General features: G+C 46.7%; 1 protein-coding gene across 1 annotated transcript in view; it reads right to left on the bottom strand.

The window, feature by feature from the left end:
• LOC140694373 (unconventional myosin-XVI-like) overlaps window positions 1–23956 on the bottom strand; it is a 272327-nt gene that overhangs the window by 85225 nt on the left and 163146 nt on the right. The window lies entirely within an intron of this gene.

The following is a 23956-nucleotide window of genomic DNA, read 5'->3' as shown; positions in this document are numbered from 1 at the left end:
AAATTATCGAAAGAAAGTCTGATGAGAAGGAAAACCAATTAGTTTTCATTTAAATTTTTAGAATACTCTTGAACCACACCTTTTAAGGTGTTCCCACTTTCTTTATTAGCGTTTGAGAGTGAGTCTAGACGTAGTTAGAATCTGCAGTAAAGGGGTGCCCCAAACGCCCACAAGGGTGTGTCGGTGGGAGACAGAGTAGCTCCTCCCCTACAGAGTAGATTTTGAGTATTTTAAATCTTTCAGTAGGACATTCTAGTTTTGGGAAGGTTCCTCTGAATAATTACATTTCACTCCCTGGCTGAAATTCATGGCTATGCAAAGGTTTCTTCTGGGTTTCTAAAAAAATGCCTTTCAAAATTATGTGATCCATTAAAAAAATCTTTGTGAAATTTCCCTTTGCACTTAGCGCATCTAACACAACCTGTAAGCAAAACTGCGTTGGTTAGAGGAAGGGGGAGGGGGGAGGGGGAGGAGAGAGACAGGAGAAAGGAGGAAGCGCTGGGTTGCTGCTCCTGGTTGCGCTGTGTGTTTATGGTCCTCACTCTGGGCTGCCCTGGGAACTCAGTGCCAAAAATTAAACCACCGAAGTTTTCTGTTATTTTCTGGATAAGTCTCAGCTTTTCATCTAAGATTGTTGCAGCAAACCTGGCATCTTCTAAAACGAGTCCTTTGTTTCCCGAGGGCCACTAAGGAAGGAGGTGTGTTGCCTCCACTCTCTGCCCACCGGGTGCTGGGAGGACAGGCACATCCCCCGCGGACATACCGCTCCTTCATTTCTACAAGAGCAGTGGTGAAATGAGGTGCCCAGCACAGGGCAGTGCAGCGGGAACCGTGGGTCTGGCATGTCCCATAAATACGGAGAAAATAGACTCATTTGACTTTTTCAGCAGTAGACATTCATTCCTTCTCTAAAATCCTTTTAGCATCGCCACCGAAAACTCACTCTGTTATCTGTCCTGGATTGAGAATTGTCAGAATCTCACCAGCCGTGAGTTGGACAAAATAAATACACCAGCATCAGCAACCTCCCTTCCTTCTCATACACAGATTTTTGCTCATGTTATCAGGTCAGGGTGCAGGAAGGAGTAAAATAGTCAGCTCCGGAGGCAGAACGTGAAATTGTCGTGCCAGAGGCAAGGCTGTGAAAACCCTTGTTCGTCATTTTGATCACACGGAATGGTCTGAAACGATCTGCGGATGATGGAAGTGTTCAGTGATTTTTTTTTTTTGATAAAAAGCAAGAATGTGGTTTTCTACCCAGCAGGCACGTAAGTTGGCATTTTTTTTTTGTTTTGTTTTCTTTTTTAACTGGTTCTACTGTGGTTGCTGCAGAGGAGAAAGGGTATTACCGGGGTGGAACAGAGCAGAGGAAGAGGGTATAATGGAGTGTGGGTGTGGACGAGAACTAGGAGTAAGGTGTGCCAAGGGCAGTGGAGGGACCACCTGAAAGGTTGTGAGCACCCCAAGGAGATGCTGGTGCTTCACATCGGAGCATCACTGGGCAAGCCGGGATGATGCACTGTAACGTCAGAGGGGTTCAATGGCAGTAACTGATAACTGCACAATGTGTCGTCTGAATTGGAAAGAAACTGGACTGGGGATCCAAACCCAGCTTCAGCTTCCAACTCCACAGCAAATTTCCCACAAGGCCCTAGGCAAGACACCTGGTGGGTAATTCTCCCCTCTCAGTCCTGCCCCGGTGTGCTTCTCAGGACAGGACACAAGTCAGATGCTGCATTACGAACATGAGTTTAATTCTTATCCGTCCTCAGAGTGTGTGAGGTTCCCAAGGATACGGGGCCATCTTTGCACCTGCTAGCTTGCCTGTGTACGGGGAAAGTGTGATAAAATGATGAAAGGCTGAGGACTGGGCTGGGGGAGTGGAGGATGGGGTGACATCTTCTGAGCACTGAATGAGGGCAAGGGCATTTTCATAGGTCACGTTACATCATTCCTGGAGGATGCAGGGGGTCCAGAGGATCTCTTCTGATAGTGAGAGAGCTGGTCATCACAGAAGTGAAGTCACCTGCCCAAGTTCACACAGAGATGACGTGGAACTGCGTCTCTCCCCCAAAGCATAAGTGAGTGTGACCTTGTTTGGAAACAGAGTCCTGGAAGATGTAATGCAGTTAAGATGAGGTCCTTAGGGTGGGCCCCAAACCAGCAGGACAAGTGTCCTTATAAGAAGAGGAAACGCCACGTACAGACAGAGACACATGGGGAGGCAGAGACTGGAGAGATGCAGGTGCAGAGATTGGAGTGACATGGGTGCATGGATTGCTGGCCACCACCGTAGCTGGGAAGAGGCCAGGCAGGGTTCCACCCAGCCTCAGAGGGGTGTGGCCCTGGTGACACCCTGGTTTTGGATTTCTGGCCTCTAGAACTGTGAGAGAGCCCGTTCCTTTGCTGGAAGCTCCCCCAGTTTGGGGTGCCTCGTGAGGGCAGCCCTAGGAGCCTGACACGGACGGCTGCAGTGGTTGAGCTGGACTCGAACCCGGGGCCACCCGACTCCAGGGCAACGTCTCCAGTAGCACTGCAGCAGTCTCAGCAGGACGGAGGGAGCCCCCGGCCCCATGTGGCTCCAGAGTGAAAACAGGATGAGACGGCGTGAAAGACCGACCCGGCAAACCCGACGGTCACCCCCGGAAGACGGGACAGGCAGAGAGGACACACTCGGGCCCTGACCTCTGAGTGACTGGGCCCCTCCTCAGCAGCGAACTAGAACTCATAATGACACAGGCTCATTCAGGCAGTCAGGAAAATCAGCGCGTTTCTACCATTTGCCCAGAGTCACAAAATGAAGTGAAATCACTCAAATGATCTCTTTATTCTTTTATAATCGTCTCATTCTGGAACTTGGCTAATTATCACTGAGAACTGAGCTGACATAATTCAAGTATCTGAATACGGTACGGCATTAACAAGTCAGAATAAAAATCTGAATGCTTGGGGCTCCCCCCCCCATTTTATATTGTTCTTTTGACACCTAAAATGGTATAATTCTGACATTTCAACTGAAAAGACAAAAACGTCATCTCAGGCAGGGCAAGGTACTCTGTCTCAGTGTAATTAAAAACATCTGCCTTTGGGGATGTGAGTGGCATCTATCCGCGGTGTCACTGGTCTATCACTGCACTGACACACGACCGCACTGAAACCTCACGGTGGTAACCAGCCTGAGCCCGGCGCTGCACGTATGTCCCGAGCACGGGTGGGATTGGAGACGGAGGTCTCATTCCTCCACCCTCCTGGCCTCCATGGTCCAAGAGGAGGCCACCTGGGCCCACTGGAGGTCCCTACACCAGGCTGACACCTGCCCTGCGTCCCAGATCAGCCAGCCGATGGTAAGAAGTCAGTGTTAACTCCTCCAGCAGACCCCCTCTTGTCTCATCCTGGTTTGGATGAGGGGCATGACTGGGATCCGGTCCACGTCCAGAATCAAGGTCCTGTGGCTCATTCATTGGGCTCATTCCATCCATCAACTAATGCTGACTGAGCACAAAATATCCACCGGGAATGCGGGAGGAATGAAACAGACTAAGGTCCTTAGAGCCTAGGATGGAGACAGACAGACACGCAGATGAGGAGGGATGTCAGATGTGAGGAGAGAGAGGGAGACACACAGAGCAGGCAAGGTTTTGGGGCCGGCGGGTGTCAGCTGGGGAGGAAAGGGAGGTGGCGCTCTCTGGGGAACAGGGCTCAGAACCCAGGGCACAGCAGGTGCAGAAGCCCGGGGTGGGGCATCGCATGCCTGCTGGAGGCAGGGAGGGGCAAATGCGGTCGGCAGGCAGGTGAGAGGGAAGGTGGAGGGGTCGGATCCACAAAGCAGCCACACGGGGTGAGGACAGGGGTCCCACAGGGGACTCCAGTGACTTCGGCTGTGACTCTGAGAGTCCTGGAGAGGGAGCGAGGGTTTGAGTAGACAAGTCACATCACTTGACATTCACAGAATCGTCAGAGCTGCCAGGCTGCGAGGGGCCCCAGGGAACAAGCAGGCGGCGGGGAGGCTATCTGGAGACCCCGCCCACAGCCCCGGAGGGAGGCCATGGGAGCGGTAGGAACTGGCTGTACCTCTGTCCAGACTGGAGGCAGACCCAACAGGCACCAGGATGTGTATGTGAGGGGAAGAGAGGACGACCCCAAGTTCTTAGGCCCAGGAGGCAGGAGGATGAGCTGACACTCACTGAGCTGGAGCAGACTGGGGAGCTTAGTGATTTCCCGGGACCAATGCCGCATAAACAAGCGGAAGGCATCAGTGCCACTGAGAACCGAAGAGGAGGGGGCACAGAGAAACTCCTCAAAGAGGAGTGGGCCCAGCGCCAGCCGACAGCCCCGAACGTGGCTCCCTGCCTCCCTGGGCCAGCAGCCCGGCGGCGGGCAGCTGCTTCTGCGTTGCGTCCGCCTGCCCGACCGGACAGGACTTGCTGACTGCTCAGGAAGCTGGGTCTGTTGCTGTCGCAGGGCTGAACGCTCGGCGTTCTCTTGGGGCTGAAACTGAAACCCGGGCTGGATGCTCCATTTGCCTTGTGAACGTGTCTCTGACAGCTTCCAGCCTCCCCCACCGCCAGCCTCCATCCTGAACTGCCGACGCGTAAGCGTGGGCTCCCACAGCAGGCTCTGCCACAGCTACTGAAAACCGCAGCGCACATATCCTGCTCGTCAAGTTCTGCTTCCCCATCAAGGATTCGAGGACGCCGACTCCCTGTGGACTCACAGGATCGAGAAGATGACAGTGAAATGATAACGGACATGACCATACTTTACAAGATTCTAAGGGGCAGAACCACACCACTGCTCATTTTCATTCTGGGGTCCCTGTATTCTAAGAGGAACAGATTGACGCTGAGGTAGCAGAGAAATGCTAACAATTAAGAAATGTAACGCAGAACCTAAGGGAAGAGCTGAAATCAGCATTTCTCTTGTCTAAGGCGGTTCTTCCATCTACTTTTAAGAAGAACTTTGTGGTCCTAGACATGAAAAAAAAAGAGGTTATGCAGTGACTGTAGACATCAGGGTAAACACTGCAGTGACTCAACTGACTGTCACGAAATTGTAGTCGTCGCCTTAGGAAGATGCAGGGTGTGTGTATCAAGTGAATGCTTAAAAAACTCAGGTGTCTCTGAAATTGCTTCTGTTTGCTGAATATTTCCTCCATTCTCAAGGAAAATTCTGCTGTGAAAGTTTTAGTCCCGTAACCCCTTAAAATTCAATTCTGTTCAGCAAATATTCTTTGAGGACCTATTACGAGCAAGATACTCTGTTAAAATTGGGAGTTCGAGATTTGCAGATACTAAATACTGTATATGAAAATAGTAAACAACAAGTTTATACTGTACAGCACATGGACCTGTATTCAATGTGTTACAGTAACTTATAATGAAAAAGAACATGAAAAGGAATATATATATAAATCTGAATCACTACGCTGTAAACCAGGAATTGACATGACATTGTAAACTAACTATACTCCAATAAAAAAATTTTTTAAGTGCTGCAAAAAAAAAATACTCTGCTAAGAAATGCACTGGTCACCAATGCATTTTGATTTCGCTGCGTATGATCAAACATACAACATGACATTTCTTGGCCAAAATTATATCTTAGAAAAGACGTGGTTTCCTTATTTCAAGACCTCATGGCATTTGTCTTATTATGTCTTATTTAGTTGGGACAACAAAAGAATGTTGGAGGAGAACCGAGAACCTCCTTATCCTTGAGGAAGGCCTGGATCATCCACAGGAGGAAGACAGTGGGGCGCCAGGGAGCTCTCAGTGGAGGGAGGATGGTGGAGGGAGATGGCCGGTGAGGGGGGCGGGCAGGCAGGGCTGGGACTGTGCGATTTCCGAGCAGCCAGGGAAGGCAGGGCTGGAGGTGTGGTAGGCAGTGTGGAGGGGTTGAAGTGTGTCACACGGGGAAGGGGCTGCTGGAGTTGTGACTGGGGACTCAGACAACGCCCAGAAGAAACCGGAATCCTGTGGCATCGAGACATTAGCAGATGGTGGAGAAGCGCGAGGACTGGGTCTGGTGCTTCAGGACACACGTAAAAGGAGAGGTCAAGGGCTTGAGGGCCAAGTGGAGTCAAGCCAAGTTCTGGGATGCTTTGCTTTCCAGAGGCAAGGAAGAACACACAGACTCCATAGGCCGGCTTGCAGACGCACGCAGGTCCTACGCTCTGTTCGTGCTTGTTTTTGTGTGTTTCTGTTTTCCTCTGGGTGACCTTTTCCGCGGACGCTCAGCTCTCACAGGATGAGGGCACCGCTTCTTCTGGACCCACGGCCTTGGTAGGGTCCTGCGTGGTCTCTCTTTCCAACACACAGGCCACACAAGCAGCTGTCGGGCCGCGGTTAAACAGGGATGCGTTTCACGGTTCTACAAGCTTGCCCGGATTGTCACCGCGCCCTCATGTTCCTGCGCTCACAGTAAACGCAGTGCAGGTGCAAGGCGTGATTTTCTAGCTCTCTGGGGCTAATTTCCAGCATTCAGAGTGCTGAGTGGTGGGCTGAGCATAACAGCTGCCTAGCAACGGGACTGACATACATCACAGAAACAGTGAGGGATGCAGGAAAAAGAGCACAAGTGGGCTTGGAGAGGAAGGGAACCAATTTCACCGTGGGGTGGGCAGGGCGTGAGGGGAAATGAGACCAGGCGGAGGATTTGCAGAAGTGCTTCTCAGTGAAAGAAGATCACTTCTGTTTCCTCTTAAAGGGAAGGATGTTCAAGCAAAGAGATAAAATTGTCAAAAAATCGTCTTATTCACCCCCAAATCTATTGTGTTCTCTAAGCATGCCCGTTCTTTCTCTCCTTCCATAACTCTAAGGTTTGGACATCCCACCTAGGCTGGCGGGTCTGTCCAGTTGCCAGCCCCCGCGCCATCTGCCGGTGGTGGGTGGGCTCTGTGGGGCCTCCCCCAGGCTCACACTGCAGAACAAAACCTGAGCTGCTCCCATCCCACATAGAGCTTTACCATGTGCACCTGCCCATCGCCCCACCCCATCTCCCACCAGCTCCCCACCGGTCCTCCGCATCCAGCCAGTCAAACCGCTTCCACCCTCCCCACCTGCCTTGCACCTGCTGGACCCTCTGCTTGGAGCTCGTCAGCCTGATACCGTTTCCAGGGGGTTCACCACCTCTGCTCTCCAGTCCCCACGACCTCCCCCTGTACATTTACAGGAAGAATGGGAGGGGGATGTTAGCTATGTTTTGCAGTGGCTTTCGGGTCTCCTGGAGTGTTCAGACCTGGAATTTGGTCTCGAGTTAATTTTCACGTCTACTGGGACTAACATTCAGCTCCCCAGTCTCATCGGGATCTGCGTGTGACTCTGCCGAGGGGAGAAGAGTCTTCACATGAACACCATGACAGTCTCTGGCCCACTGCTCAGCCCACCAGGCAAGACTGAGTTCCCCTCGCTTTCCAAATTGTGGTAAACAGGCTGCTGTCACCTTTAGAAAAAGAGCAGATCATTCAAAGACACTGTGGTGCTTCACTTTCCCATGGGCTTCCCAGCTCAAGAGCCCCCAGGAACAGGGTCCTTGGGAAGAGTCGGGGGACAGGGCAGAAGAGCTGCCCCACTGACGTCACCCTGCAGCCGCATGCCCCTGACGGTGCTGTCGGGGCCGGGGGGCTGGGTGACCAGCACAGTGAGGGTCCTCCCTGACTTCCATGTGCAATTCTCCAGAGTTCACAATGGGGCAGGAGGAGGCAGGGCAAGGGGGGGAGAGATGGGGGGAGGGGGACCCCAAGGAAAAGGTATCGGGTGCCTGTAAATGTCAGGGTATGACGCCCGGTCATTCCACACCATTCCTGAACTCTCCCAGCAGCCCCAGAACCACCCGCACGGGAGTTGCAGGATGACTTCAAAGAGTCAGTTTACAGCGAGCTAGGGTCCTAATCCAGGTGGCGAAACTGCAAGTCTCATGGGGCTTCTACGAAATTTGGGAGATGGGAAAAAACCAGGCACTTGCCCCTTTTGTTTCTGAGCTTGAAAGGACAAAGGCAGCCATCAGAATACGGCATAACGTATAAGTGAGGAACATTAATAAGACAGGAGGCGGGAGCAGCAAGGCTCCAGGCTACTGCCTGAAAGTCCGTCTTCCCGTCAGGGTTACACTCCCTCCTCTGTCTCTCTGTCCCTGTCTCTGTGTCTCTCTCATTATGCTGGGGAGGTGTTGCTTTTGTTACTATTATTTTAACAGCGTTACTATGTTATTATTTTAACGTAATCACGGTTACATTTATTAGGCATTTATCTGTGAAGATTCTAAAACACAGCACCCCAAATTCAAACTCAGTGTCTGGCTTTCACATCACTGCTGGTGGAGACCCAAAGGCGAGAGAAAGGTGGTGATACGGTAGACTGAGGGGGGTTCTGAGCAGGCTGCCAGGCCCCGGAGAAGCCCCTTCTGTACCCTTCACCGGAAATCTCCGGGATGGTTTTTGTGAGGGTTCTACTGAAGGTGTGGGGCGTTCTTGGGGGCCCACTGCTAACGTGCCAACCGGCTGCACCGTGGGGACGGCCAGGTACGAAGGACCACAACGGAAACGTGTCCACTTGCCCCGCAGCTGCTTCCGCGACAGCATCTCGCTCCGCTGCCCGCGGCAAAGCAGGCCACACGGAGACGCGGCCTTAATCCTGCGGCCTTCATTCACACACTTCACGTAATTAAGCCAGAGGCTCTTATCCCAGACAATATGGAGCTAAACAATAAAAAAGAATGCAAAATCGTACCTCTGCTCCTGGGATTCGCCAGTACCACGAAGCCAATAAAAAATGAATTCAGAGCATCTGCCTAGAATTTCCATGACAATGCTCTCAAGTGCTCTCACATCAGCCCGCCCCTCCACTGCATTTTAATTGCACAAGGTCGCACCATTCTATTTACTGAGTGAATGGAGGGAAGTGAAACCCCCATTACGAGTGTCCTGGTGTGAAGTACACATGCAATTCCACTTCCAGGGCAGCCTCTTCAGCAGGTAACCTTTGCCTTGGCCGGGTTTGGACTTGCTTCTAATATGGCCCTGGGATATTTTTCCACCTAGGAGCCCCCTCTGTGCACGCACAGCACTCCAGAGCCATCTACTGTGGGAGACATCTAGAACCAGGCCCTCTGGGAGGACAGAATCTGTGATGGAGATGAAACATCCAGGGCAGGCAAAGGACCCGGGGCCAGTGCTCTCTGACCACGCCGCGCGCGCCGGGGAGGATGCCGAGCACCAGCGGTGCGGACGCTCGAGCCGCTGTGGCCCCTCCTGCGCCGCGCTCTGCGGAGTGTCCTGGCTGAGCCACAGCCTGGCTCTGTCAGGTACAAGAACAGCTTGCTTCCTTCGACTGAAAAGAACAGATGTTCATTTGTTGTTTAAGCCTAAATAGGAGGCCTCTCTAAGCTCTGTGGTTTAAGGGAAGTTATCCCATTCCTAAACCAATTTGCTCCTTAACCACATGTGCACCAGGGTCAGTCTGACCTCCTGTCTTTCACTAGGAACAGGAAACCAAGGCAGGTCTATTTGTTGGAGATACTTGTTCTTCTAGTGTTTGCTCTCCCTACCACACAGAGGAGGCAATTCATCTCCTTGAAAAAGGCTAAAAATGTTTATGAAGATTGGTGGCTAATGCCAGTTATTTTACTATTTCAATAAGTTCATGCCGATTTCAGATCCCGAATTGAGTTACTTCCAACCGTATGAACCTGCTGTTCAGAATATCATTGCTGTTATAACTGGTTAGCAAATCAGGAAGGAGAATGAAGTTGTTACGGTCTCCAGAGGAACAGCCTAGCACTGAAGCCAGATCTCATGACTTCCACGGCCATGAAACTTTCTTTTGAACATCTGCTTTTGAAAGTGTGTGACAAGAGCTGAAGGAAGACTTAGGGTTCAGTATTGGTTCAGGACATCAATGATGTTTGTTAACTTTGGAAAGTATTAATTATTTTTAAAAACATGTTATTGAGGTGTGATTGACAAGCAGCCATATGTATTCAGGGCATCCAATAGGGTAAGTGTGGAAATGTGTATCTGGGAACCATCACCACAGCCAATGCCATAAACACAATCTACCACCTCCAGAAATTTCCTCTGCCTTCTTCATTTTCATCCACTTATTTTTTTTTAAATAAGAGCACTTACATAAGATTCGCCCTCTTGGCAATTTTTTAAGATTACAACACACTCCTGTTAGGCGCAGACACAACTCTGTACGGCGCACCACTAGGACTCACTCATCTTGCAGAACTAAGGCTCGGTGTCCTTTCACCATCACCTCCCCGCTTTCCCCTCTGCCCACCCTCTGGCAACCATTCTGCTCTCTGCTTCTATGACTCTTACTACCTCGGATTCCATATATAAGTGGGGTCACACAGCATTTGCCTTTCTGTGCCCGGTTTATTTCACTTAGCACTATGCCCTCCGGGTTCATCCGTGTTCTCATGAATGAAACAATTTTCTTCATTTTTAAGGCTGAATACTATTCCGTTGTATGTAAACACCACATGGAGAGTACTAATTTTAAAATGCAGTCAGCTAAGACTTACAAAGACAAAACTGGCATTTGTGTGGTGGTCAAGTCGTGAAAAATGAGCAGTAGTCAATTCTAACGCCAGTTAACGGGGTTCTCATCTGGAGCCACGAAAGGCAAGCAATGTGCATTTTTAAGAACCCAGGATCAAAATGATAAACTTAACACCTAATTTCCTTTCTCTTCAAGGAGACACTTTAAACACAGATACGGCACTCTTGAACAATATAACAGAGACGGTTGACAACAGTGAAGGGTAACTAACATTAAGAGTGAGAATCCAAGTACGCTTGCATTTTGAGGGAAAATAACATGGTCACGTAATTGTCATATTTAATCTTGATCACTTATTGTCACCATTTGAAAACACTGACTGGACAGGACAGGTCCACGTGAGAAGCGCTGGTATTTGAGACACCTCAGAAATTTAAGGATATTATCACCCACCGTTAGGCACTGATGCCTCCAATGAAAGTTTTAATTCAAAGAAAGGCACAATTAAAATCAGTACTAATTAGAACTCTAAAGGAATTAATAATACACAAAATGCCCTGTCTCTTCACATCCACTGAGACACCGCACACCCGTGACACAGCGCACGCTGCGAAGTTCCGCTTCCCATGGCCTCTGGCTCTCACACTCCCTCTCTTGACAATTACCACGAAGACCAACGGGTGTACAGCACTTTGCTTGGTCCTGGACACAATGGTCGACAAGATATGGTCTTGCCTCTGGGTATCCTTTCACAAGAATGCTGGGTGCTATCCAGTGGACCCCTGGGAATTACCTAATTTTATGGATTGCTTTTGAATAGGCAATTTCGTAGCTCTGCAGAGACAGAACTGAAACTACAGAAAACTGATAATGTGCAGATAACTTTTGTCCAAAGTAACAGAAATGACATTTGTCGGGGCAGCACCGATAAATTTTGCCCATAGAGAAGATCACCTCTGTGAATAAAATCTAGTTTTAACATCTGACTAGTTCTAGTCTCCTCTTTACATAAGGAGGTGAACAGAGTATTTGATGTGTGTTTAGATTATATCATATGCCAGTCATGATTTTACCTTTTTGAAAATTAAATTTTACCACGGCATGATGGGGTAATCGAGAATTAGCAAGGGATGGGTTGACATTCTACAAATAATCAAATCCAATTCACATCTTCATCCCAGTACACTCTCCCGCCTCTGCAGTCCAGTTTCCATTTTTGTGAGCATCACTCTGTGGAAACATCATACGTCAAGGTGGCTCACAAATCTACACAGGCAAACCCAGTGGCTGCACTTCGGGGCTTTTTCTCCCCTGATGCTTCTGCTTTCGTATCACTTGATCTTTCTGTGGCATACGAACCCCCTGGCATCTCCCTCCCTGAAACAGTCTGCCTCTCACCTGTCCCACACATTCCCGGTCTCCACCCTGCACTTTATTTCCTCCATCCTTCTAACCATTGTATGTGCTTTTTAGTAGCACTTGCTTCCTGCCTCTCCCGGAATGTCTTCCTCAGTAGCAGCAAATGTACTCAAGACTGTAACAATCTCTTATAAACCAATGTTTTAAAAATTTTGTGTATGTAAGACACCACAGTCACTCCCCTGAACGTCACACCAATGTGCTGAATCGCCCCTGGACAGGCAGGTTGGATGTCCCAAGCACACCTCAGGACCAACCCATTCCACTCCCCACTCCTGCCCCATACGCTCCCATTTGTGGTCAACTTTCTATCTACCTCCCTCCCTGGCACCTGGAAGTCTGGAAAGACTGGTCCATCAGCACGTACTGACCACTTCACAACCTAAACATCTCTCAAGTTTATATCCTCTTCATCTCAGTTAAGTACATGCCATGAAGCCTCAACCACTTCGTTCTCAATGACTGGACTCCATCCTCTCCTACATGCACCTCGGTCTTGTCAGACTCTCACAATTTCTCCGACGTTGTTGAGGGGCTCCCCGCCTTCCGCACAGGGTCCTGGACGTTTACAGGCTTCACGACGCAGTCCTCTCTGACTTCTCTGAGTTAAACATCTCCCGGCCAGTGGGCTTCTGCACGTTGACTTTTACTGAACTCACCCTTCTCCCTCGCTGTTGTGCTTCTGCATGTGCTTGGGGTGGGGGGTGGCAACTGCTCTTTGATTTCTTTTCTGGGTAACTCTAAGTGGTCTTCAAGAATTGGCTCGATGTCACGTACCCTGGGAAATCTTGGGAGCCCCTTTCCCGGGAAGCCCCCTGCCTGGTCCAGATGCTGCCTGCATCCTCCTGTCTCCTCACTCTCACTGCCGGCTTCCATGTCCCTAGCATCTGAGCAGAGAACATTCTATGCCATCCATATTTTTATCCCACAGTACCTGGTATACTGAAACCATTCAACAAGCTATCATTGAATGACTAAAGGAGGGATGGCAAGAAAGCAGAAATGAGAGGAGGTGGGAGAAAATAAAATGTTTTTGGTTATTTAAATATTATTTTATATATTAATATAATTAAATCTGTAGTGTTTATATATAAGTATATGTACTTTTAAAGCAAAAATACTTAAATAATGCTATTTACTATTTAATATTATTTTAATAATAACTCAGGGATACTCTTTTGCCAGTGACCAGCCCTTTATATAAGTATATAAAAATTAATGATTGTACCATCACACAGCATATTAGTGATCAAATGAAAGCACAATTTCCTAGTCATTCACTTCTTGTTTTTATTTCTAGCTTCTATCCAGGGGAATTGGCCACTTTTGTCTGACTGGCGCCTGGTCAGCACAGCGGAGGTGGGCGTCCCTGTCCGGTTCGCACGGACCCCACTCTACAGCAGCGGAGCGGCGCCGGTCGCCTTAGCAGCGTCGGCCCCGGGCGAAGGAAGCCAGTGACGCCGGGGGACTGGCAACGGCCACTCCTTCTCCAGACCGCTCCAGGCCCCTGGAGGGTCTCACCGGTTACCCACGAGCACTCTTTTCCTCTTATTCATTGGATTGTTTTTTAAAAATGTTAAAGTACCCATTTTTCTTCAAGTGTGTCTTCTCCCGCACCTTCAGATTGGGTGATGCTAAGAGAAGCCTGTGGCTGATTTATTTAAAACCATTTTTAAGCTATCCAAGTTTCATCTAAAAATAGGACTGCTGAGTGGGTCAACTTCAGTGAAAATGACAAAGTGGATCAGGCTTAAACCCGCGTTGATACGTGGCGCACCGCACACGTGCCGCTGTGGAAAGGCGCGGGCCGCCTTCAGGGCCGCAATCTCTTACCAACGGAGACGGGGCGTGAGCCGCGACCTCGGTGGAGTCCTCACACCCTCTGCGTCTCGTCCAGACTCTTGGAGATACTTCAGGTGCCCCCGAAAACCCTCTCACGGTGTCATAGCTGCCACCTGCCGAGATCGGGACACTCAGAAGTTCATGGGGAACCTGCCATGTGAAGCGTGGAAGTGCAGTGTCTTGCTCACCGACACCTTCTCGGGAGTGTTTCTGGCCAGCATTAAGGGTGACTCTCTCTACAGTGCTCCTTAGAGGCTGTGGAGATCTGACACCCCCCCGTCCATCTTTTCTCTTCTTGGCTGTCTTCTCATTGTGTCTTTGAAAAGTTCTTGACTCTCTCATTCACACCTCAGTTTGCACAGTCTTTCTTCCACCCGGAACCCTCAGGGGGTCACTCTAATTTCACAGCAGAGAACCTGGGCTCCTCCTTTCTGATCCTCTGCTGCAGAAACTCTTCTGACCAGAGTTCCCACGAGTTTTAAACATTTAATGCCTATTAGCCACAGGACCAATTCCAAGTCTTGCACCTGATACGTCATTCCTGCCTTCCTCTCTGCTTTCGTTTTCTTTGATGTATTTATGCTGCTGCAACGAGAAAGTCCTCCCAAACACTTCAGGATGCTTCTCACTCCCTTCCCTTTATTCAAGTCAGATCCTGAGATCTCACTCCAAGTCTGAGGTTTCCTCCATCACCTCCTGCAATGAGCTTACTTCTCACGCTTGCTCGAGAATCTTCGAGGCGCTACTTCCGACGGGATGACAGGCTTTACTTCTAGGCTGTGACAACACCCTGGTACCACTGCGTCTCAGGCATCTCTTCCCTCAGCTGAACTGAGAGATACATCAGGCTTGGGCAAGACCCATCTTTGCATCCTTAACACGTAGCACGACCTCAGGCAGTTTGCAGGAACTCCGCATTAACGCCAATGAATAACTTTTCTAGAGATGTCTTTGAGCGTTCAAGCTTGCAGGTCTTTAGAGGGCACTTGGGTAAGATTAAGGGCAAGAAATAAAATCATCTTTAAAGGAAAATAAAGTACAGCCATCATGGAACGTTGTACTTTGTTAGGTTTCATGTGCGATCACTACTTTTCTTAATTTTAAATACTTCAATGAATGACATATCTGCAGCTTCACATGAAGACTTTATTTTTTTAACTAAATGAATGAATAATATATGGGAATCCTGAAGAGAGAATGTAAGATATACATACAGCTTATACCTTTCAAACCCTGTCTTACTCTGGTTTTTTGTTTGTTTTTTGAAACACCAATTATTGCTAGTTATATATAAATATATATATAGTGTATATTACATATAACACTGTATATGCTATATGTGTGTATGTGTGTGTGTGTGTGTGTGTGTGTATATATATATATATTCTCTGACCACTGAGATGGAGTGATAATAACACACATAAAGGCCAGAAGTGTTTCCTTAAATCCTAATTTTTGAGCCTTATTCAATGGCCTATTAAATGCCTGATAACTGGTTACAGCAATATTTGCAGGTAATGGTTATAAATATTTACAAGATAACACATGAGAAATGTAAGTGAAAGTTACTTTTTAAAAAGCCATCTCTTTATCCTTGTTATGTATTAATTTTTGAAATACCTTAAGGATTATTCTTTTTTTATGTCTTAGGGTGTCCCTAGGGTAAAGCACTGGTGATGAGAGAATTGGGAAATTTGCTACTAACTCTTAAAATTCACTGGGGGCAAAGCAGGTGAAGTTTTTTTTTCTTGAGTCAAAGTATTTTTTCATGTGGGGTAGGGGGCCGAATGCTCATAAGTCTATTCAAAGCTTTGCACATAAATATGCATTTCTGGTCATTTTGGTCATAGAAACTTCCAATCCATGAATTCCCTAAAAATAGAGAAAAAGTCATCAACTTCCTGGACAATTTCTAACGTGCTTAATTTTAGCTTAATTAAAATCCCATGCACATTCAAACAAATACAGTGTCCGCCTCCACTTCCCACCCAAACTCTTGTCTAGCATCATCATTCTATAAAATACCAGCTGCTCTGTGTTCATTTTTACACAGAGATACAAGTCTGTTTAGGCAAAGGTGGTATACATAATTGGAAGAGCAAAGAAGAAAAGTGTACCACCATCCAAACTATCAAAATGACCTTTGAAAAAATACAAGCTTTCAAACAATAGGATCATTTTAGGAAGTTCTCTGCTGTGAGAATAGATTATCGGTGCTCACAGGACAACCCAGGAATGATTAATATGTAAAATACCATCCAGTAGGAAACCAATATGAAAAATAAAAAATAGGGACCACTTGTACTCTCCACCCTTACACAACTTAAACCCAAGCAACATGCATGAAGCAAGGATTCTCAGACAGTGAACACTGGTGACCCCTGAGAGGGAACAAGTCAGCTAGGGCCCTAAGACCGCCCCAGCCTCCTCCATCCAGGGGAGGCACTGGCTGAGGCCTGAGAAGGAGTCCCAAGTGAAGCCTGAGGAGCTCCCTGAGTGGAGGAGATGGCCCTGGGGGTGGGGGATGCCAAGGCAGCTTGAGTTCACAGCAGATAATCTGAGAAGAGAGAGCTGCACAGAAAGAAGGTTCCAGGGCCCTTCAGAGCCCCCCAAGTCTGCCGCAGAACACTGATCAGCACATACATGTGAATACACTGCCTATGACCAGGGAAACAACCGCCCAGCTGGAGGGGAGGACACCATCCCCAGGGCAGAGGCAAGCAGTGAGGAAGGCCCTTCCTAGCAGCCAGAGTGAAAAAGTCCACACCACGGGGCACTGGAGAGAGGACTCAATTGCTTTGCATCCGTAGCACAACATAAAAAGGCCCAGACTACATGCTGATCTGCCTCTAACTAAAAAAGCATGTGAGTATGACTGCAAAAGAACAAATTTTTTTTCTAAGTAACTTAATCGTTTCAAAGTCCAAATTCAAGAATATTTATAGAAATACAAAAATACATATCACATGAAAAAGTAAAATTTGTAATATCTAGTAACCAATCAAAAATTACCAGGCACGCAAAGAAGGGGAACAATGTGAAATGTTAATCTGTCGACATCGACCCAGAAATGGCAGGTAATGGAATCTGTAGACGGACACTAAAATAAAGATTAAACATATTAAAAACCTGAAGGATTTGAAAAAGATCCAAGTTCTAGAGATTACAATTCCAGTAACCGGAGCAAAAGATGCACAGGATGGGATGAAGTGCGGATTAGACTCTGCGGAAGAAAAGATGACTGAGCCTGAAGACGTGGCTGCAGAAACCACCCAAACTGCAACACTGAGGGAAAAGACAGAACAAACACGGACATCAGCGATCTGCGGGACAGACTCAAGCATCTAATTGACACGTAACTGTAGAGTCTAAGTGAGAGGAGACAGAAGGTGAGAAAGAAAAAATTCTCAATAAGATTATGACAAAAATTTTCCAAACTCAATGGAAGCTGTAAACTCATAGGTCCAAGGAGCTTGATGAACTGTAAGCACAAGAAATATGAAGAAAACCTCTCTAAGACTATCACAGTCAAATTACTCAATCATCTTGCAAAATATACTTGGAAAGTGAAGGTGAGGACGTACAACACCAAGGGTGAACCACGACGGAGACCACGGACGTTGGGTGACTAGGACGTGGCAGCGTGGGCTCGTCTCTTGTGACAAATGTACAGCTCTGCTGGGGGATGCTGACCGTGGGGGAGGCTGTGCATGCCTGGGGGCTGGGGGTATATGGGAACTCTCTTTGTTTCCAATCAATTTTTTGTGAACCTAAAAGTGCTCTAAAAATAGTCTGTAAGGATAAATAAACTGAAAAAAAAAAGGTGAAATACGTACATAGTCCATACACACATAGTTCGAGGGGAGCTATGGGTTCATAAAAAGCCTGACTGTGTCATTTCCCAGAGCTCCCCTCCTTCTCAGTCTCACTGGCGCTTTCTTGCTCCCTGAGTCTCCACTTCCCTGTGTTCCAGCCTGAAGTCTGGGGCTTTATGACCCGTCCCCATTGTATGTCTGCACCTGGGACTGAGATGCAGGTTGACAGGCAAGAGAGAAGATCAACAGGGGTTCATCCACCCTCTTGGGGCCACTGCTCTGAATTAGGTGCCCGTGGGCCCTCTGACATAGGACTGCTTGTGGGGAGGTGGGAGAGAATGGAGGAGTGAAAAACAGTCTATTTCCACATGCTTGGAGCTTTACTAGTTTCGTGTCCTGCCCCTTGTGCCTGGAGTAGAGAGTGCCTCTTGGAGCTGTTTCTGTTTACACCAATGCCCACTTCTGGGTTTAGAACTGCCTGGATTCCAAGCCAATGGATACTGAAAAAATGTGGGCAACTCACCATCAATTCAATGATGCAATTTCAACAAGTAGAGGGAAATTTATATGAAATTTATATGAAATTTATATGAAAAGAAAATAAGGTTTCACATTGCTTAGAAACTACAAATCACTAAAAGCCAACCAAAAATGAGGCAACATGAATATCCCAAGAACTATTAAATAAATTGAATTCATACTTAAAATCCTTCCAAATAAAAAACCTCCACACCTAAATGGCGTCTCTAGCAAATTCTACCAAAAATTTAAAGAAAAATCAACACGAAGTCTATGCAATCTTTTTCACAACGCAGAACATAGGACACAGTCTTGGAAAAAATGTTTGCCAATTAAATGTTTAATACTTACGTGTCTTCAGAATCTATAAAGAACTTTAAAATCAATCAGCCTAGTGAAAAATTAGGCAAGACATTTGAACAGAAAATTCACCAGAGAAGATGTATGGAAAGCAAGGAAGTCCATGGGAAGGTGGTCAACATCACTAGTCAGCAGTGAAATGCAAAGTAAACTCCAAGCAAGATGCGAGCACACATCCCCCAGAAGGTCGCAACGAAACGGCCGTGTGCTGGAGAGGATGTGGTAACTGGAACACTCATACCCTGCTGGTGAGGGTACAAAATGACAGGACCATTTTGGAAAGGTGTTTGGCAGTTTTTTAAAAAGTTAAACATATGCTAACCATATGCCTCGGCTATTCCACTCCTCTCCTTTCACTCCCAAAGCCACCCCAAAATGAAAACATGTCTATGCGAAGACTGGTACACGAGTGTTCACGCAGCCCTGCTTGTAATAACCAAACCCTGGGAGCAACCTAAATATCCATCAGCAGAGTGAACATTCAAAAGGAATGCTACCGGGCAAACCACTGCTAACACACAAGCACATGGTTAAAGGTCAGAACTATTAGGTTGACCGGAAGAAGCCGGATAAAAAAACAGTACACAATCTATGATTCCACTTGCAAAGTATTTTAGAAACTGAAACTACTTTATAATAAAGAAAAAGCATCAACGCTCGTTTGGGAATGAAAAATCAGGGCTGGGTAAGAAGCTGAGACCATAAAGGGCATAAGGACTCCTGGGGCCAATGGATACGTTAACCATCTTGATTTGTGAAGTGGTTTCTCAAATGTAGATTTATGTCAAAATTCATCATTTTTTAAACTAAAAAACAGGTGCAGTTTATTGCATGCCAGTCATAGTTTATTAAACCAGTTAAATTTTTTTCAGAAATAAATAAATACACATTCATAAAAAGAATTCAGAGAAACTTAACAAAAACTCTGTCCTGGATGCCTACAATAGAAACCAAAGTTCTCGCTTCTTCTGATGTTTAGTTTGCATGTTAAGTAAACACCAGAGGAATATCTCCTCTTGGTGGAAAAAAGCAAGGAAAATGGTTTCAGCACTTGTTGTTTATCTGAAATTTAAATTTAACTGGGTATCCTGTATCTTAGCTGACAACCTTATCTACTTGCCCAGGACCCAAAAAATATATATCTATATTTAATCCTAAAGAGTCTACTGAGCTGCCATGGTTGAGAGGCACTGATTTAAAGAATTTGTTCTGAAGAATGCTTGGGGTGTGTGTGTGTGTTTAATAACAGAACTTATAAACATTAGTGGAGGCAAAGCATTCCCTGGAGAATTCCCAGTGATGACTTGAATGCTTTCTTCATTACTTCAATAGCAACAGCCTAATTACCAGCCACCGACTTTGCCCCAGGCCTTGTGTTAGGTGCCGGGGACACAGCCTATAACAGGAGACTGGTGTTTATCACTAAGGCTGCATCTAGGTAAGGTTGTGAGAAGATGTGATGGTGGAGTGGGAGGATCAAACTCCTTTATTCAAAATTTTTTCTATTCCAGTAACCAAGAGTTGGAACAGGAGAAGATGCCTTTGACATTGCATTGATAGCACAGCACGTGGCAATGAACCGTTCTCAGTGAGCATGTGCTATCACTCACCAAGAGGATCCAACCTGTGCTGTGAAGCCAGAGGGCTTGTGAAGCAAGAGTCACAGCTGACCCATAGAAGAGGCTGCCGTTGGGACGTGAATCACTTGCCATGAGTAAGGGTACTGGGCTAGGAGCTGGGGGAAATGCATGTCCTGTTACCAGAATGTGCATGACCAAGCACAGAGAATTAGAGGTCATTGTGTGGAAGGATCGAAAGTGCTGAACTGTTCAATTCAAGTGTGGGAAGATGATTATGGTGTCAGGGTCGGCCTTGACGATGTGGCGTACTGGGCATAGGAAATAAATCTCCCTATGTCTACACCTGCTCCAAATGCACCTTTCACTGGGACAAGACTAGCAGATTTTAAAACAGCCCATGGACTGACAGTGTTCAGTAAGTCTCCTCCTGATGATTCTATAAAAGTCCACCTGGAAATGACGTGTGGGTCATTTCTAATGGAACAGGTATAGACAGAGCTTTCTTGTTTTACTTTCCTGTTAAGGAAGCATTGCTTTGGGGAATCTAAGTTATAATTGATCACTCTGTCCCTGAGCTTTGTAGAGATCTAATAGAAGTTCCTTCAAAAAAAGGGGGGGGAGGACATAATTTTGCCCAAGGGGGGGTGAGGAGGACATAATTTTGCCACATTTGGTACCCAGTTCTTGAGTGGGACTCTGATTTTCAGAGCGACGATGATCAGAGCTGGAAAAAGTCACACTGCTCCATCTCTAACCATCTGTCAGTTGCTGAGAAGGCTCTTCCTTCCTATTAAAGCGTTTTCTTTTTGAGTCCCTCACCACGTGCATTGATAATTTTCAGGTCACTCTGTGTATGATTCATTTTCCGGCAAGCTTCATTGTTTTGAATATATTAAAAGTTCCTTCCTAATATAAGTTACCCCATTTTTGACAGCTGTGAAGAAAATAGCTGAGAAATATGTACAGAAATATGCTGGGATTTTTTGGTCATAAATGGAGAGAGCTCTGTAAGCATATTAGTTTAAAGTTTAAAAACATATTGTCATTACCCTATTGTTAAAACCATGGATTTTAAAAAGCAAAGATTTCCTAATAATAAAACAAATTACTTTTATTCCAAAATTGGTTTTTGCTCAAGATAGAAACCTTATTTTATTATTTATTATTATTTGTTTTATTATTATTAAACTATGCCAAAGGCAAGACTGGGAGCATTATCTTGCACTACAGTCTAAATGGCTACCCTTAAATGGAAGTATTTAGGCAAAATGAAACTGTACGTTTTAAGGTGGTGAGAGAATGACAACCATTTTGGCCCACTAATGCATCCTGCAGAGGGTACCAGTGAATGCTGCACCGTGGATGCACAATGCAGAGCTCAACTATAAAACCATACAGAAAATTCAAGCGTTACTCCCGTCTTAAATTCAACGGAACTTGCTGGCCACCTAGCGCGTGCACACAGTAGCAGGTCTTCCTTAACAGAGCTCGCAGTCCGCTGGGAACGACAGAGATGAAAGGCTCCTGGCAGGGCAGTGCGATGAAACTCACAGGAAAATAAGTGCAGGGTAAAGACAGTTCAGGTGACCGATGTCCTGGTTTGCCAGGGACAGGCCTAGTTTATACGGTTTTCCTGTCAAAATTATTAAAAGCGTCGCATTTCACTCTAAAACATATCCTGGTTTGGTCAATATACTACATGATCACCCTTGTCACTGGTAACATAAAATACGAGATTCTAGAATAATTCTGTCTATAATTTGCTGCTCCAGAGGCCAGGGACAGAGAACCACATTTAGTACGTGCAAAGTTAGTGCCCAGATCATCTAATGTTTAATATTTACTCATTGGAAAAGCAAAGTTGATGAGAGAGTTGGCACTGACTAAACACAACCTGCGAGGTCTAAATCAGTCCCGTCAGTAAGGCACCTCCTACAGACTGCATGCTTGTGTCCCCCCAGAAAAAATTCGTGTTTTGAAGCTCTAATGCCCAGTGTGACAGCATTCTGTCTACAGAACCTCTGGGGGTAATTAAGGTTAAATGAGGTTGTGAGGGTGGGCCATAATTCGGTCGGGCTGCTGCCCTTGTAAGTAGAGACACCAGGGGCTTTCTGTCTCTCTCTGTCTCCCTGGCACCTTGGTTTTGGGCTCCCAGGCTCCAGAACCATGAGGAAGTAAGTGCCAACTGTTGAAGCCACCCAGTTTACGGTATTTTGTTATGTTGCCCAACCAGACTAGCACAATGGCTAACTGCTCGGACTGTTACACGGAAGGGTCCCAGCTCGACCCCGATGTCTGGACCTTTAGCTAACTCTGAGCCAAGTAACAAACACGGAAAGGGTGATTCAGAAATAGGCATTTAATTTCTGCATATGGAATTTTGGACATTTAATTCAGAGAGGCAACATAATCAGATTTGGGATTTCAATTCCTTTGGAACCGAGTATCTCTGGACTTTACAAGACACATTAATCTTTGACCTTTCATTTCTCACTGGGAACTTAGTAACGGGAAAAGATTTATAGTCAAATTTGGGAATATTTAGGCTATTGGGATTTTATTATTTGAGTTGCTTTTTTGTTTTAATATTTTCATTTATTCTGGTCACAGAATCCCTGCTGCGCTCTGCTGGCTAATGTGTCAGGATGGGGTTTGGGATGGGAAATAAAATGCATTTACAGTCTTGAATACAGAGTGGCCTTGAAATCAATTAAAGTAATGTGTTGTTGGCCCGCTTCAGGATCTTTGGGTACAAAATCTGTGTTGCTTCTCAGTGGTTCCAGAAAGATACACGAAGAAGCAGTGGGTGCTCGTGGAGACGGGGAAAGAATATTCTGAAAGACAGATGCCCCCCCAGGAGCCGAGGTGCCCTTGTCATCTGCAGGCTTTCTGGGTGCATCCGCTCGTTCTGAACGCAAGACAACGCAGAGACTGGGCCCAGGACACTTCCTCTTCTTTCCTGACGTTTCCTGAGAGACGGAGGCAGGGTGACACTCAGCCCATTTCCAGTCCTTCACAGCTCAGGAGGGGAGGTCAGGGACTGACTAATCTAATTGGGAATTTTAATGAGGGAACAAAACAGGCTTCTCAGCTGCTTGAGAACAAACTGCCCACAGAGGAATCACCGTATGCCTTCGCTCTGCACGCTCCGAGCCCTGCCCGAGCAGCACCCCCGCGGGGAGGGTCACCCGAGCCCGCGCCATCTGCAGCAGGTGGGCGCGGGGGGAGCCCCGCCGCATCCTGGGATTCCATCAGCAGACACTCCTGCCTCTTACACCAAGCAACGTGCTTCAACCCAGACTTCGTGCACAAGGAAGAGGACACTCTGAACATTTTGTCTTCTCACTTTGATCAAGAATCGGCTAAGGTAAAGGGTACTGATTAGGTTCCCTCCAAGGTCCCAGTGACGCCTGAGTTACCAGGATCAAGCAGGTGTCATGAATGAAAACTATCAGCTACCAACGGTCACATGATATCACACTACTTGCTAGAGACAGAATCAAACAATTTCTAAGTCGTGAAACAAGTAACTTACAGGTAATTATTTAAAATTGCTTTGGCCCTACAAGCAGGGTCATTTTGGGATTATGTTTTGCCTGATATAATTAAAGACATTCAGCTGCATCAGTAGACGGATGTGGGGAAGAAGCCCAGATAAATCAAATGATAAACAGTAAGATTCAGGATGCTGCAGACTGACTTTTTCACGCATTACCAAAATTGCATTACAAATAAAATACAACTGTCAAAACACTGAATTCATGTTAAAAATAGTTTCTTGCCTGGTTTCCTGGCGAATCGCTGGGCTGTCACTGCTTCATAGTGAAGGCTTACCTACGTGGGGTTATGTTTAAATCACTTAGTCTGGTCAGTTTGGGGTCTTGTTCCTGAGGTTGTTAGAAAGTTACTAAGGCCT

The sequence above is a fragment of the Vicugna pacos genome, unplaced genomic scaffold (genome assembly GCF_048564905.1).
Source record: "Vicugna pacos unplaced genomic scaffold, VicPac4 scaffold_21, whole genome shotgun sequence".
Classification (NCBI taxonomy): Eukaryota; Metazoa; Chordata; class Mammalia; order Artiodactyla; family Camelidae; genus Vicugna; species Vicugna pacos.
This window is presented reverse-complemented; position numbering and strand designations above follow the sequence as displayed.